Genomic DNA, 15,596 nt, shown 5'->3' on the forward strand with positions numbered 1-15,596 from the left:
ATCATTTCACTATTGATGGATTTTCTGTTTCCATATTCGTTGGTTAGCTAGCCAGTGTAGTCCGATAAGCATTCAGTCCCTAATACCAATGGACGTGCACCGCATAATGGACAGTGGATGCAGACATTGACACAGTTCTGTAATACTAGAATACATTGGATTGCACAACGAAATTCAGATTATCGTCCCATTTTGCTCCATAAGAAGAGAACACGTACAGGGTTGTGTTCCTCTTGTAGATGCCTGATGTCCACTCACACATTGAGATTGGACCGTTTTGGGTCCGCCGCATTCAGGCGACAATAACTCAGGAGTGCTGAGAGGAAACATCTTCTGAAGTAACTGCGGCGTTTTTGTTTGTGTGTCACGGTGTAATGGGGCGGCTACAAGGGCAACGAGGATGTAAATGAGTGTTAGTGCGGCGCAGTCGGTGGAATATCAACGACTCAACTCATTCATCTCCATAAAACATTCAGATTAATGTGAAGTCCATTTTCTCCTCGGTTTGTCCGAAACAAAATGTGCTTTCTAATTATCCACTCGGCCTCGGTTTTCAGGCTGGCTCGTGGAATATCAATGACTGCGTTCATTTGAATGTAGTTTCAGGCTGAGCTGAGCTGGATGATACATGCTAATGAGAAAGTCCCTTCTGTTCATACTTTTGTTTGTTTGTTTTTCCATCTGGAAAGCCACTCGATGGTCCTTTTACCGACGGCCTTACAGCAGCATCTCTCTGATCAAATCCACGCGGCAGCCATTTTGAGCAGGAGTGCACTCTGTACATGTAAGATAAGCTGCAATAAAGTGCACGTCATAAACCACAAATCAAAATGGACCCTGAGCGGAGTCGGAGAGACGGCGCGGGGTGGATGTGTTAGTCCTCTCTGTCATTTCAAAGGAGAACTCGTCCCCAAACTGTTGTGACAGCCGGCTCTATCTTCCACTCCATCACAGGCTCCTGCCAATATTCCTTCCTCCCAACACACGCCGCTGCCGTCGCCGCCGCCGCCGCCCGGCCTCGGATACCCGCTGTGTAAGACAGGAGACTTCAAGAGCTGTCAAGTACTCGGTCTGCGTGCTTTCAAAGGAGTCGTGATCTCGTCTCTGCATCTTTCATCGCACGCTCTGCTAGATTTAAATGAGACGGCCCACCCGCCCGGCATGCTGGGTGTTTTTTTGTTGTTGTTTTTTTTACATTTTTGACTTGAAAAGAAACAGCCGTAGACTTGGATTACTTGTTCACCTTTTGACCTTTGCAACCTGTGGAAACCTTCTGTACCTGCTGCGTGGTCATTATGCAAACTAGAAGCCAGATAACAGGAAGCCATGTGAAGCTCTGACTAATGAATGAATCGATGTGAACGCACTACACCGCAGTGAGTCAATTAATTCGAACAATCGACAATATCAATCTGATTTTAATGAGTCAATAAACGCGGTGCACTGTGTCATGACCAGTGTTTGTCTAATGTATTAACGTGGCCCGTGTTATGAAGACAAATAAGGACTTTGTGTTCTCAGCTGTGTTTGAATGTTATCAATAACGTACAGCAGCTTTGTCTTTGTAATATCTTCACATACAGAACATGTGCTCAGTGTCGGTGCTGAGACAATGGACGGTTGGAGAGTAGTTAACAGAGCTACAGACGGAGATGTGAAGCAAAACATAATTACAGAAATCTGATTATAAAAATATCTTATCAATAACTAGATATGTGAGCTACTATCACAGATGCTCATGCTAAAATATGACACATGAGATGTCATGTGATGAAAATCCACAATAGACGGGCATGTGACTTTCAGACATGTTGCATGAAATATCAAATAATAAATCAAAGTGTTATGGATACCAGCAATGAGAAGATTGCATTTCTCCACCATGAGCTAGAAGCACTTTGCTGTTCTTGTCACAAGTTGAGGCAATTCATAGAGATATGCTAATGTTAGCATGTTTATTATAAACTATTTGAGGTTTAAAGGTTGAGCATGAAGCATTTCTTGCATAATGCATAATATAAGAAGCGTTTCTAATATTCCTGTTGGTTATTTTTTCTATTTTTCATCTTTCTGTAGTTGCAGTTTATGCAAGAAACCCTGTGGGCAGAAAAAAATGTTGCCATTGATTTAATTTCAGCCTCGTATCACACGGCGTTAACGTGAAACAATTACTTATGTTCAAGCAACGAAACTACTTTAAGGTTAGAAAAAAGATCGTGATTTGTGTTAAAAAAATAACAACGTAAGGTAACAACGAAACATCGTAACGAAACGACGTATCGAAACAACGTAACAAAACAACCTAACGAGTTAAGTAATAACGTAACTAGCATGAACAAATGACAACCAGCCGTAGTAGTGCAACGACGTAGCGCAACGACGTAGCGCAACGACGTAGCGCAACGACGTAGCGCAACGACGTAACAAAAGTAACACCTTTACGTAAGAAGCGTTGAGTCCAACTCCACTTTTGGTTTCTTACAGCACACTAACAGCGGCCTGTTTGTTTGACCCGTCCATCTCGTTATCATACCAGGGAACTCCATATATTATGTCACTTGTTCTGTCAGAATTTAAAAAATCTCAACGTTCAACGTATTAAATGTTGCTGAATTGTGGTGCATGAAAGCGCCACTCTGAAAAGACACGGAGTGGTTCCTGTTGATCGATAAAAGATCCCAAATGGTTTGAGATCTGTGGTGTTTGTGTTCAGCCTGCGGTCACAAAAGGGTTAATCACATTTACACCTCACGTCTTCTCTCTGACGCTGAAACACAGAACAGCTTACAGTGACCTCCTTCCTCTTTCTCACTTCTGTTCTGCATTTACATTCTTATGATTTCCTGATTGCTGTCTGCGTCGAGTCATCCTCAATAACATGATACTTAAGAGGAACCGCAAGACAATGGCAACACATATCCCCCACGTGCACTTGCATGACAAAGCACAGGTGTGCTTTACTCAATGTCGTTATCAGCAAACATTTGCCATGATGAAGAGTTTGTTTCTGAATGCATAGCTTCATCATTACATACTTGCACTGGATTCAACCGTACTCAGTTCCTGGTTTACTAACAGTGAGGAGGAAGCTGCAGATATTTCTGTCACCTTGAAATAAACATCAGAAGCCAGAAAGACTGTGATGGGGTGATAACTGGGAGTAGGGATATGTCTAATTACTGCTTTTCTGCTTTTTCCTGAAGCACAGTCCAACTCCAGTGAGAGTGCTGCAACCACTATAGAGATTGATAGAATCTGCACACGTCACTTAAAGATAGAGGCTCCTTTTGGCTACTAAAAGCACCCGAGTATTGTTTCAGAGGTTTTTCTTTTCTCTTTGTCTTTGCTTTCAGCTCGGCTTTTGTCTCTCGTGTCAATCAATAGCACTGCAGCTTTAAGCCCACCAGCAGCAGCAGCTCTGCCGTCCCGCTGTCCCACACCGTCCTCCTTTTCCATCTGTCGGCACAGATCCCTGAAGGCCCCCCGGCTTCCCACCCGGAGCCAGACGTGGTCCGACATCAATCAATATCTCTGCGGGGGCTGCAGAGTGGGTTTCTCAGGATGGATCGGAGCCAAGTGACATTTCTGAGAAAGTTGTGGGAATAAAACGAGCAGCTCTGATGGGAAATGTGTTTTTATTTAAAAGACTATCGGTTGATTTGCACGTTTTAGCTCATTAGCTGCAAATTGCGCACATATTTGACATCACTATCATTAGTTATCATTAGCTAGTTGTTTTCTACTTAATGAGACACAGAATAGAATTCTTCTTGCCGACACCAGATATTTACTGAAGCCGTGTTTGCACCAAGTACTTCCTGCTAATTTAATCCTGGGACAACTGCTCAAGGGACTGAAAGGTTCCTTCAGCTCATTGTTGTCTGCGTTTCCATCGCGGTCTAAAGACCTGCGAACATTAGACGAATCAGTCCGCTGGTTCATTGCGACGACATTTACTACCGATGCACGTCGGACGTAATGAATAAAATGCAACTAAGAGCGTCCGTCTCCACAATAAGTCATCTGTTGATTGCCTTCAATGCTTCCACGTTTTATTCTTTCATCTTCTTTAAAATGAGTCAAGAAGCCGACAGCGAAGCCTAAATTTACTTAGAGTGCCATCAGACGGAGAGGAACGCTCTCCCCTCGTCCTAAGATGGTTCCTAAACCGATACGATGGCGCTTCCTTTGTTTCATGAATGAAGCAGCGGCGCCGTGCATCCCTGCAAACCATACCCAGAAAGTTCCTGTACTTTCAGAAAGTACTACCCCCTCAGACCAGGACCTTCTGGGGGGTAAAACGTCCTCAGAACTTAGTTTAGAACCTTGTCTCTGCGGTCAAAACGTTCCTGGTCCATCAAGAAAGTTTCTGTGGTCGAAAAGGAGGATTGATAATAATGCTTTATTCTATCTGCCAAAGATACTTTGGTATAGTTTTGAGCCATGACAGTGGTGTGGCTCTATCTCTCAGTCAGGTGGTCGGGTTATGATATATATGAGTTAGTTTGAGTCGTTTTTTAAGGCTCGTGTCCTCAGTCAATCAGAACTGAGGCCTCTCCTCCCTCCTGCCTCTGAGACGGAGGTCATAACTCCTGAATGCTTTCTAGGGGATTTTTTCCTGCGATGTTTATGATCCGCTTTACCGGCTAAATCTCGGTGCACAGGAAAACATAAAGCACCGCCGCTGGAATCGTCTTTAATATCGTTCCATAAATCTGCCGCATGAAGGGAGCGAAAGACTCCCTCAGACCTTTGAAGCAGTGAGAGAGTCTCATCGACTGCTGCAGCCCACGCAGACATGGTGCACTTCCCTCTGTCAGGTTACCGGTCCCTTCGTTCCCAGCATGTCCGTCGTCCATCGCACACTTTCACATGTTGCAGCAAAGATGCCGTAAAGATTAGCGAAGGGAATTCAATTTGATGTGTTTCCTCTGAAGACTGAGACTCCTGCGAGGATGACGCACGATAATTATCAAATGAAGAAATCCAATTCACTTTGTTAAAGCTGCAGTTTTACCTCACGTTGAATCATTTTGTGTGTTTTTCCTTTTAGCAGCTTAGTCATGAGTAAAGAGTGAACAAAGACAGCATCCACATCTTTAAAATGACCCACAAACTGAGCTGCGTCCTCTCTTTAGTTCGTCGATTCTAAATTGTGTGAACAAAAAAATAAACTTCTGACCAACATGTCTAAATGAAGTGCACGTGAGTCATGTGACTTGTGTTTACAATCTACTGCCTGGTCTCTACTCGAGGCCGACTGAAGGACAGGAAGCTGCGGTTGTGAGCACTCAGCAGTGAAAGAGCAGTGGCTGCAGGCTGAGGTCTGAGAACACAACTCACATATCTGGTGCAGGCTCAGACGTCCGCCGGCCTCGTGTCTCCTGCGTTGGTCTGTGTGTCTGTCTGTCTGTCTGTGTGTCTCTGGCCGGTTTGGCTTAAACCGGCCGGCTCAGCGTCGCGTCTAAATGACCGGCGCGTCAGCGGCCAGCGGCCGGACGCCGACGGAGAGAAATCGGACGTGGCGGGCGTCCGCTGTCCCCAGACACAACAGTGAGGTGGTGAGAGGGAGAGAGAGACAGACAGCCCTGCAGTCAGCGATGCTCGGTGGCAGACCAGACGAGGAGAGTTGAGTCTAAACTCCAGATAACCCCAAAAAAGAGCCACGGGGGGGGGGGGGGGGGGCAAGACACACATCATCCAGCACCATGCAGGCTGACTGGATTCGCTGAGGACACGCAGCGTCTAGACAGACCTCTAAGTGGTCTATCTGGTGTGTGAGACATCCAGGCCTTAAAGAACGGCAAACTTGTTTTGGGTTTATGTTTAAGCCCCGATTAGTTTATAGCTACGATAATTCAGATTTAATTTATTCTGAATTTCAAATGAACAAACAAATGAACAAGTTGTTCTATTTGATTATTTTTATTAAATTAAATATATGTTAAAATTAAATTAAATGTGACTACATTATTATTTTTGTATTCTTTCAAATTAATGGTATTCATTGTATTTAAAAAAATATAAAATAATATTTATAGTACATAGTATTTATGCTAAATACTACATAATAATACAAAACTTATATTAGTAAAACCACAATGATTTAATCAATTAATTAAAACTTGTAAAACAAAAGAATTTAGACATAACATTTGAAATTAAATGTTTAAATAATAATATATTTATTTATTGTGTATGTATTTTAAATAATTCAAACTTTTTGATTATTAAGTAAACAAAATAAAAATAAATATGAATATTTTTTCAAATATTATTTTCCAAAAACATATTAAAAAATTATAAATAAATAAATAAATTATAAAGGATCATATATATTTTTTAAATAAGTTAAAATAAATTAAAATATTAAATTATACAATAAACAATACAATTAACAACAAGGTTGAATAAAAAAAGAAAACAAACTGTCAGACATGCAGCGAACCTTCCACCTCCTCACAGCCTCATGCTGCACTCACACACACCGTCTCAGCCCTCGATCACGTAGAGAACAGAAACCCGGTGAGAGATGTTCTTCCTCTCTGGTTGATGGGAGCTGACAGAACTGGGACTGCAACCCGAGCGCGAAGAGGCCCGCGCACCTACGAGTCTAAACTCTGCTGCACCGTCTCATTATATTCAGACTCTCTGAAACCGTCTCACGACTGTTTAAGATTCACGTAAAGAGCCGCGCCCCAAACGCTTTCCAGTCCTTAATAAAGACGCAGACAGAAAGGTATAAAGATGGAGAGGATGAGAGACGCTGATAGCTGCTGAAGGCTGGAGATCAACATGTTCACCGTGAATACTGTTGTTTGTGCAGATCTGTCCAGCTGACCATTGCTTTTAACACATCTCCGTGTCAGTTTGAACCTTATACAGTATATATATTCTTTTAATTCAGGATTTAAATCTCTGTAGTATATATTATTGGCATCACGGAGCTTTGACGTGAGCTTCAGACGAGCTAGTGAGCTAGCGGAGCATTTAGCAGCTGAAGAGACAGAGATGTCCTCAGAATGGTGGAGACCAAAGACGGTGCATAAGGAGTCGACGTAGTTACCGTGACGTCACCCATTGGGGGCGTGTGCTACTGTTTTTACAGTCTGGCGTTTTGGCCGTCGCCATTTTGCTTTTTGGCCTTCACCATCTTGTTTTTTTTGTGGCCAGAAGTGACCCGAGAGGCTGGAGCAGAGTACAACCAAACGCTGAATACGACCAGAATGTTACAACTAACTTTCATGTAGTGAACCGTCAACTTTACCTGGGACAAACACGTACGACCCCTGGACTGGACAACGCCGCGGCAGAGACCTGTCAATCACTGTGTAGCCCCGCCCCTAAAGCATCCCCTGCTTTATGGTCTGTTTGACTCTAAATGGACCATCATTTACTAAATGAACATCATGCTGTATTGAAGAAGAACGTATTCTGTCCACAGAAAGATGCTAGAGGGCTCTTATTTTGAAACAGAAACAGGTTTGTGACATGTTCTACAGATGTAGACATAATGTCAGCACGCTAACTGATGTTAGCATGCTGATGTTTAGATGGCTACCATGTCCACCGTTGTAGTTTAATGTGTTAGCATGGGAACGTCGTTAGTTCTGCAGGTACATGGTCACAAAGTAACACGTTGACCCAATGAAAAGTCATCAAGAGGATCACCAAAGTTAATACAACTCATCCTCACAGGAACATGGACGTCTGAACCAAATGTCCTGGTAATCTAATAGTTATTGAGCTATTTCAGTCTGGACCAAAGTGATGGATCGATATATATATATAAAAAAACAGAATGACACAAAACATGATTTAGTACATAAATCTGATGCTAGAAGCAAAAGCGTGATTTACTCCACTCTACCTGCAGCTTAATGTTAAATGTCCGTATGTGTAAAAGGTCATCAGACGCACAAAAGAAAGGAAACAGCGATGTGTTGATTCAGCAAATGATTAATTGAATCTATGTGAGGCTGAAATATTGTTTCTAAAAATCCCCTGAAACTGATCTTCATCAGCATACTCTTATGAAAATAAATGTATCATTTGAGGTAAGATCTGTATTAATAGTATAATCGGTGTTGATGCACCAGATATTCTGGTTTGTGCTCAGTAGCCTGGTGGGCTAAGACAAGATGGCTGCCGCCCACCTTGCTGCTAAACGAGCATGTTCAACAGCCGGCAGATACGACTGTGAACTTTAACTGAAGTTCACGCTGATCTATAATTCACACTGCATATTTGCATCAGGAAATTCCTGCAGTTAATAATTGATTCTTGCATAGAATATCAGAAATACTTCCTCTGAAGTGTTGTGAAATCAGGAGGCAGGAACGCCACGTCTACAGTAAACAAGCCTGAAGCCACGAGTTATTATTCAACCGATCCACAAGTGATACAAGTGTTCCTGTTTTGCAATCCTAGGTGTTGCTATAGCTTGAAAAAGCTTCAACAATACTTAATCTGTTCCTCTTTTGTAGCAATTACTTTACAAGAACAAGGTTCCAGTTTTTCAGTCTGAAATGACATTTGTTGGCTGTTCAGATGCCAAACTATGAGAATGTTTTGTCTGTTCAGCGTGTATGAAGAGATCTGACTCCTCCACAGATAAGAGGACGGGTCGGGGGAGGAAATACGGCCGCATTGTGTCTTTTATCTATCGCCAAATGATTTTCAAATCCTCAAGGACGACCGGGGTGAGTGAGTGAGTGGATTTGGGATTCGGCAGAGAGCGAGCTGAGATTGCCGAGTTCATCCCCGCCCCGCCGGGGAACATATCAGATAACGTTGTCGCTTCTGGTTCGAGCTGTAATTTCCTGAAAGACGAGGCGGCGATGTGACAGATGGCGCTCACGGTGAAAGAGCTGCCGAGGACGAGGACATGTTGCACCGCCGTCAAAAACCTGCGGCGGGACCGGAGCGGGCAGGGATGCGAGGAGGAGGGGGGGGGGGGCCGCCCGCCACTTCCACTTTCCTTCTCAAAGCTGCAGAAACACCGGCTCCTCAGACCCCGGGACACAGACCGGAGTTTAGCATTTGTAAAATCATGTTAGTGCTTCTGTTGAAGCGAGAGCTGTCGTCAGGTCTTTTTCTCCAGATAGAGAAAAAAGTCTGTTTGTGCTTCTTCCTTTAGTTCATTAAAGGAATAACAGAATAATGACGGATGTGAGGCTGATTTATGAAATCAGTGAGAGTCTTGAACGCTGCATGAATCTATTTTTTGACACTTGGGGGAAAAAAACCATTAAAACAAGTTAAGATTCTAAAGTTGTTAAAGCTAACATGTTAGTGGCCTATTCTCTCATCTATATTTACCATGAGATCATATACATTTTAATACCGTTTTCATTTGTTCTTCGCAGAGCTATGTGCAATATTGGATTCTTTAAATTGCATCAATGTGATGAAGTTTATTGATTTGTCAGGGATGGAATTAACAGAATTAGACCAAAACAGCAATTTCACCCATAAACACTCATTGCAATGCAACAAAACATATTAATATCACAATATAAAATGACATATACAGTGATTTATTTGTATCTGTACTTCCCATTGCTAAACCCAACTGGTATCTGGTTCTGTTATTATTTGCAGAGGTTTGGAGATCTCTTCTGCAACGGGTTTTTTGCCACCACAAAAATCCTGACTCGTGTCATTTTCGACCGTAATCATTCAACTTCCCAAAGAAAACACAGAGGACACGACCTCAGTGGGACATACTGACTCTGTGCTACTCCTCATAGCATCTATAAAAAGACTGACAGATATAAACTGTGAGGCAGCAGACGACCATGTTGCTGGGAAATGAAAATTCCCGATGACCGTCACAGCGCCTCCATCTTCCCCGTGAAGCCCTCTGCTGCACCGCGGCTCCGCTTCAGCACTAACAGCACCGGAGCACACTTTTAGAAAAGCCATTTATTACGCAGTGTCACGCTTCCTTTGACGTGAAGTCGAAATCTGCCACTTCCTCATTTCTGTCAGGCCAGCGTGCTGCAGTGACGAACGCTGAACGGTAATCAACCAGAGGAAGTCTGGCCACAGACAGAGACAGAAGCTCGTGTGAAACAGCAACTTCTTCTGGTTTCCCTGCAGCTCACGGACTCTTTATAGAATAAACACTTAGCAGCCGACGCTTAATATTTATACCTTCACGCTGCGGTGAGCTGCTCTGTCAAACAACATGAAACAGTGGCCGCCGTTCCAAGAAGGTCACTTCTCCATTTCACACCCGAACTCATTCACTACAAACAAAAGGAGCCGTCTCCTGCAGCAGCTGTTCTCACTGATATAACCATAAAAGTAATGAGCCTCTTCTTATAATCATCGTACGCTAGCATTAAACTGAGTGACCAGACAAATAGAAACTGTGAAACATTGTGTGGACTCTGACTCTTTGCAGATGACTAAACGTTGGATGTGGTAAATGCAGTAGAAGTAGTTCCGTCAGCCGGCTCACATACGGCGTCGGTATTTGGCTCTAATGGCGGCGCTCCGGCACAGATCACCTCAACAAAGATGCTTTGCATTCACGTGATGCTCTCTGAGACGGTTATCCCCACAAAAGCTGGATGTTAATTGGCGAAAGAAATGCATAAATATTGTTCGAACAGCGACGAAGCTTTTCCAAATTCCACCACATCGTGTACAACGTATCCATGTTGAAATCAGCAGGAGCCGAGCTAGTTAGCGCTAGCTGTTAGCTGTTAGCTAACAGCTCACGTTAACGGAAGTTGCATTGAGTAAGATTATGATGCTTTCAAGCTGTATTCTGTACTATAGGCTAAGGTCAATCATTACCCTGACACCCTGATTAGGGGAAAAGGATAACGGACGGATTAATGTGATCTGGTTAAATGTACTTTTTGCTGAGAAACTTGAGGCGGATCAGAAGGTATTTATAATAAATGTGCAAAAAACTGTATGCAAACGATAATAGAGGAGTTCATGTGGAAGTACGATTCATTGTTTTGTTTTTAACATGGTATTAAATTGGGAATCGAGACTCGTTGGTATTTCACTGGTTTTGGTTTTGACTCCTAAAAATCACTGTTATCACTTCAACCAAGATGAGCCTCAAACGTCTCTACGTTCATGCCGACAACAAACGCAATCAAATAATCTTCCTCCACCATAATTCATGTATACTCCCAATGTCAGACCCACTTCAGATACCGCTGCATGCTGCGAGGCAGTCAGCATCTGGCCACCGCTGCTCTTCCTCACAGCGTAACACGCAACACAACCTGCTCCCATCAAACCCGCTGTAAACAGGACACACAGCTGCCTGCACTCCAGCAGTGCTTCTGACACTGTCAGCTCATTTAGTCTCTGTTTGAATCAAAGAGATCTTATTGTTGAGGAGAGATTATTTCACCTTCTGTATCTAATTCTTATTTTAACTTGATTCAAGACTTTTTACTGGAATATAGGGTCTTTTTTGTTCTTAGTTCTAAAGCAGGAATCACCCTCACGCTGTCTTATATATGTTTTTTGCTTCGTTTAAAGAGAATTTCAGGAGCAGAACCCGACCCCGTTGAGTTTAATCGTCCACCTTCTCCTCCGCCGTAGTGACAGTAGAAGCAGCAGCGATGACTCAACCAGAAGCTGCACCTATTCCCCACCTTCCTCCACACACTCGGCTGCAGCCTCCCATTGTCCTGCTTCATCTCCGCTGCCGAACGCTAAACGAGCCTCCGCCTGCATCACATGCGGGCTGATAGTTTAATTAAGACGGATGAAAGTGATCCTGTTGACATGACTCACTGGAGCATCAACAAAGAGGTTTTATTTTGTAATATTTGACATCTTGGCACTGAGAGAACCACAACGGACGACGGACCGCGGACAAAGAGGGGAGCTTCTCTTTGTGTTTCACACACACACATGCACCGTCTACCTCTTTTCTGTCTGACAAAAGTATGTGGACGTCTGAAACCTCCCGTCCACATACTTTTGACCGTATAGTTTGTGTGCGTGAGACAGAAAAGCGTTGAGGCCCAGACGCAACAGACTGACATCAATGGACGAGCAGCGACGAAGGCCGACTCACGTCTCTAGTGTTGGCTGTAAAATGAGCACTTTGAAACAAACACAGGACTTTCACCCAGGACCAGTAAAAGTCAACATTGACTTGTTCTGTCACGTCAGTTGTTCGATGGTCACGTGAGTCATTAGTCAGTCAAGTTAACTATAACCACAATCTGTTTTTCTTTGCCTGTACCTAACTTCCTGTGAAAATGGAAGTTTATTTAACATTAAATGAGTAAATACTGACGTCCATGACACGTCTAAACGTTCTCTGTGGGTACCTAGAGCGTCACAGGTTTGAAGGGCCACTGACCAAGCGATTGTCTCACCTCGTCTCATCACGCTCCATTAGCCGAAACGCCGCCAGCGAGGCCCGACTCTAACGAACGTTGGCGTCAGACACTCAGACAGCAGCGGCCCGACACGGCTGCTGCGTCTGGACCTTTAGACGGTATATGTGTCACGACAGTATATGTGACAACCATCTCTCTGCCCTCCTCTCTGACACACACACACACACACAGTCATCTCTGTCCGACACACACACACAGATACACACACACACACCTTGAGCAGTCGCCGGCGGCGGTAAATGGATGAGTCACCGTCGTAACTTCTCATCAGGTCGCCGTTTGTCTCCGTCCAGCAGGATGAATGAGCGCACTGGGTTTCTGAGAGCCAATCAGCAGCCAGACGGACAGGACGCGTTACTACAGTCCCTACAATAACCACGGAGATCGCACAACGGAGACCACGGAGAGCTTCACATGATCACGTTTGTGTGCTGTTAGTGAATTGTTCTGTTCGTTATTATTTAATTGTCTTGGGAGTCTCGTGTGCCTTTAAAAGACAATAAGTAGAGTGACAGGAAACACGTGGAAGTGTTCTTAGTAACAATCAGCTACAAAGTATTACAAGTACATGAGCTCAGCATGCAGAATGGCTCCACTCAGAGTTACACTATGACCGTGTAGACCAGCCACTGATGCAGTAACATGTAAGCAACATTTAGATGTAGTAGTTGGTCAAAGAAACACATTTAAACCCTAAAACGAGACATGAAACTATAATAATGAATTATTCTTGTGTTGTGTGTTTAGTTTGTAAAATGTCCATCTGCAAAGTAAATGTGTAGAAATACAGCATCCAGTGGGAATACTCAAGTAAAGACGTGAGTAGTGCACGAACAGAAACTATTAATAAACACATATGTTGCTGTTTTTATATGATGGCGACATAAACACAGAGATTCATTTCCACTGAAAGATTAATGTTCAGAGAAGCAGAAGGTCTCTGTGTGACCTCAAAGGAGCATCATCAGACACCCTGCAGGTCATAGCAGCACCTGATACCTTTAAATGGACTTTTATTTATTATTAATCAATCTGAATTATGGAAACGTCGTTTAGTGGATAAAAGGACAGAAAATAGTGAACAAACATTCAGCTTTCAAAGATATAAAGCAGAGAAAAGCAGTGAATACAGGTTTTCTTTTGCTTGATAATTGCCTTAAAGATTAATTGATTATCTGAATTATATCGTTAATATTAATTAATATTAATTTTCTTTACATCAACTAATCGATGAATCGACAAATTATTTCAGCACTAAACAGCATCACTTTAATCTACTGAGCGTGAAAACGGTCTAATGATACACCATCACCATCACTGTGGCTGCATTCACACACACACACACACACACACACACACACACACACACACACACACACACACACACACACACACACACACACACACACACACGCACACACACGCACAACCCAACCGACACAAAAAGCATTTTATTTCCTTAATCAAGTTTTTTTTTTCTCAGACCACGAATTAAAACCCCACCATCCTCCTCCTCCTCCTCCTCCTCCTCCTCCTCTTCCTCTCCATCCTATTGACAGGCAAGGTGGCATCTCTCTCCCATCCACACCCTACTCCCAGTGCGCATGCGTGCCGCGGCAAACAAAGGACCAAGGCTTCCTACCGATGGAGGACGGCTAATAAAGTTTGACTCGATGCAGAAATCAAATCAACCCTGCAGCAGCAGTGAGGGAAGCGGAGTGAGAGGGTGAACTAAATTAATGGGCACGCGGAGGTGGGGGGTTATTCAGGTACACCCCCAGATCTTCACCCCCCCCCCCCCCCTCCTCCTCCTCCTCCTCATCCCACACACGCTCCCCCATCTCCCTCTTCCATCCTCCATCCTCCACCTTCTTCTTCTTCTCCTGAGTGCAATAAAACGGAAATATGAGATCAATAATTCATCTAAATCGTGACATAATCCGGTTGGAGACGCTGAATGTGTGTGGTCGCGTGCATGTGAGTGAGGCGTGTTGCACGCGGCCGAGCGGTGTCACACCTCCGCACAGACAAAGAGGAGCAGCAGAGGAGGCGCTCCTTGTTTCTGGATGTTTCAACTGTAAATGATGAAGAAAATAAGCGCTCCGCCGCTGCGTGAATCTTATAACAATAATAATACACAAAGTCAGGGCAATCGATAAATGATAAAGAGCGCGTGAGAGGACGCGCACCACGCGCAGTCGAGGCGCGCATTTTTTACCTCAATAAAAGTGAGAAAAAGGGAAAAATGTGTGTGAGGGTGAAGCGCGTGTTCCTCCAGACGGTACACACCCCTTTTAAAGCTCGTGCACATTTTTTTTTTCTCGCCTGGAAAAAAAATGAGGATAGAAGAATAATTTATATTTTGGAATTTTAAAATGTTCTAATTCAGTTCCATTTAAATAAAAATCTATTTCCTCTTTTTTCTTTGCGTGAAATCTAGCGGATCTTTTGTCTCATCTGTCGGCTCCCCACATGGACAGATGGGAAAAAAGACAAAAGGAATGAAAAAAAAAGATTACAATCAAATATCCCAAAAGCATCCAAAGCGCTTTTAGTTGTTTTAGTCAATAGAAGGAGGAGAAGGAGAGAGAGTGGCGGCTCTTACCGTTCTCACCGAAGTTCCGACGCTCCCTCTGCTCTCCTCGCAGGGTTCAAGTAGCGGCTGCTGTAATTTTTTTTTGCGGCTTCTCCTGCGCGCCCAGCGGCTTGTGCCTGCTGCACGGTACTGCTCGGCTCGGCGATCCTCCGCACGCGCGCACGTGCACGCGCGCTTGTTGTGCACGCACGCAAGCACACAGATGCACAATTGCAATGTTTTTCTCACGAGGAGACTGTTCCACTGAGTGTTTTTAAATAGTGTCTCTTAAAGCGTTATGATGCGTCAGGTTTGTGAGACGATCCTTTTGTTTTGAAACGATATGAACAGCAGCACTACTTTATGGTAATTTATCACAGTAATATTCCACTACGAGGCTCATGATGTTCTCTCTAACATCCATCACAGCAGCCATGTTTCCAAAGAGGAAGTTACTACTTAATGTCTCTTACATCTCTTCTTCCTTCTGGATTTGTGTGATTAGTAAATAATTGCGCACTGGTGGAGAATGTGCATATTTCCTCTGCGCATGTTTTAGTGTAAATACTCCTCCATCCTCTGTCTCGTTCCTCGTCGGTTGCCTCCGCGCGCCCCCTGCCCTCCGCTGC

At 43.7% G+C, this 15,596-nt stretch overlaps 1 protein-coding gene across 1 annotated transcript in view; it reads right to left on the bottom strand.

Annotated features, from left to right (window-relative positions):
- Positions 1-15,018, bottom strand: part of basp1 (brain abundant, membrane attached signal protein 1) — a 40,039-nt gene extending 25,021 nt beyond the window's left edge. The window contains exon 1 of the mRNA XM_079173742.1: positions 14,998-15,018. The gene's annotated coding sequence lies outside the window, so the exon portion shown is untranslated. The remainder of the gene's footprint in view (positions 1-14,997) is intronic.
- Between the last annotated feature and the right edge of the window lie 578 nt (positions 15,019-15,596).

The sequence above is a fragment of the Pholis gunnellus genome (genome assembly GCF_910591455.1).
Source record: "Pholis gunnellus genome assembly, chromosome: 14".
NCBI classification, from domain to species: domain Eukaryota; kingdom Metazoa; phylum Chordata; class Actinopteri; order Perciformes; family Pholidae; genus Pholis; species Pholis gunnellus.